The sequence below is a fragment of the Schistocerca cancellata genome, chromosome 1 (genome assembly GCF_023864275.1).
Source record: "Schistocerca cancellata isolate TAMUIC-IGC-003103 chromosome 1, iqSchCanc2.1, whole genome shotgun sequence".
Classification (NCBI taxonomy): domain Eukaryota; kingdom Metazoa; phylum Arthropoda; class Insecta; order Orthoptera; family Acrididae; genus Schistocerca; species Schistocerca cancellata.
In genome coordinates, this window is record NC_064626.1 from 966,761,955 (window position 1) to 966,764,025 (window position 2,071).

Consider the following 2,071-nt stretch of genomic DNA (forward strand, 5'->3'; position numbering starts at 1 on the left):
GAAAAATGATGAAATGCAATACAGTTCCCTCAGCTGGGAAAGACATGATATCATTCTCATGACAGTGATGGTGTCGTTCTCATGGACATGTAGCCAAAAGACATGCTGAAACTTCCTGGCAGATTAAAACTGTGTGCCCGACCGAGACTCAAACTCGGGACCTTTGCCTTTCGCGGGCAATTGCTCTACCAACTGAGCTACCGAAGCACGACTCACGCCCGGTACTCACAGCTTTACTTCTGCCAGTACATCGTCTCCTACCTTCCAAACTTTACAGAAGCTCTCCTGCGAAATTTGCAGAACTAGCACTCCTGAAAGAAAGGATATTGCGGAGACATGGCTTAGCCACAGCCTGGGGGATGTTTCCAGGCACGACTACGTGCTTCGGTAGCTCAGTTGGTAGAGCAATTGCCCGCGAAAGGCAAAGGTCCCGAGTTCGAGTCTCGGTCGGGCACACAGTTTTAATCTGCCAGGAAGTTTCAAATCAGCGCACACTCCGCTGCAGAGCGAAAATCTCATTCTGAAAAGGCATGCTGTTTATTCAATAGCACTTGTAACGACTCTCAACAACCTCAAGAACCGTTTCGGAGGTGTTCGGTCTGCGAATTGTCCTAAATACATATTACCCTAACATGCCACTGTACGTCCACACATATGTTTCAGCAGTCGAGAAAACATCGTCAAATAATTTTCGTAATCGTTGATTCAGCACCTTGTAGCACAGACCTTGTGTCCGCGGAATTTCACTTGCTTGGGCCGGTAATGATTCTATCCGCTTAGATTTTGACAACTTTCTACAGTTTTCTTCCAATTTTATCCATGTGCTGTGTAACATCCACAAGATAAATTTTAGCTACAGTGCGACGAGAGGAAATTATGCCTGTAAGAGTTATAAACATTATCTATTCGACATATGAAAAAATAGTGAAAACGATGATAAATATTAATTATTTATATAATATTCTATGATGTAATTGGACATATCGATGTGTTTCATACAAAGACAATGATAATTGTAAATTCCTTTTATGATCTGCGTTTGTCTTCCTATGTTTTTACCTTTTGTTGGTTGGCTTTTGTAGTTGCGGACGCATTTCAAACTGAAGTCTGTTAAGAAATTGTAATTATTTGTTAATTATTACTTGAAAATAGTTCATTATTATTATAAATATGAGTGAATAATAATTTGTAACTTTAATTCCTCTCTCAGTAAGATTATCTGTGATAATTATTTCTTTCCGCTGCAACGAGCGCAGCCATTGATGATAGCGATTTGTATCGCGTTTTTGTCTGTGTTTTTCTTAGAAACAAATCAAATGTTTGCTTGATGAAGTCTAAATAGTGCAGAATACGAATGTAGAGTTTATAGAGTTAAATAAGCATTTCAAATACTTACTTATTTGGTCTAACAATAGAAAGTCTCTATCAATTGTCTGCCACCATCTTAACAATTATCTCAGCGGCAAATTCAAATTACGCAACTCTGCAGACATAAATGCCGAACGTAATACAAATGTGTAAAAATAAATATGCACCGGTGGTCCCGAACTCATTTTAATGAAAATAATTCGAATCAGATAGGTTCTTTAAAAACAGTGCTCATAACACGATCCTTATAAGAAACATTTCTAACTGATGTATGGAGCCGAAATTAATTACGCACGATTTACGAAAATATTGTTTCAGGTAACATACGTCAGTGTTGTGCGCGGCTGATATTCGGTGGTTTTAATGATCATTTTGCTAAAGATAACTGTTTCCATCATAATTCATAGTTGTATAGAATCTGTTGTATGAACTGTGATTTAGTGACACTTACACAACTTACAGACAACACTTTAACACGACGTTAACCTGGAGTTCTTTAGCAACTTGGCCAAATCTTTAGCCGGGAGAAAAATTATTTAGTAATTACTCAATGTAATAAAATAAGATTATCATTTTCATTTACAAATTAGTTAAATATCAAACCACTGAATAGCATAGCGAACGCCACAGTTGGTAAATAATACCATTAGAATATTACCTACGTAGGCGATGCCGCGATTGTTGCATCTCACAACGCTTCATG

General features: G+C 37.9%; 1 non-coding gene across 1 annotated transcript; it reads left to right on the forward strand.

The window, feature by feature from the left end:
* Positions 1–380: 380 nt before the first annotated feature.
* Trnas-cga (transfer RNA serine (anticodon CGA)) lies at positions 381–455 on the forward strand. Its single transcript has one exon. It is a non-coding gene; the product is annotated as a tRNA-Ser (tRNA).
* The last annotated feature ends 1,616 nt before the right edge of the window (positions 456–2,071 follow it).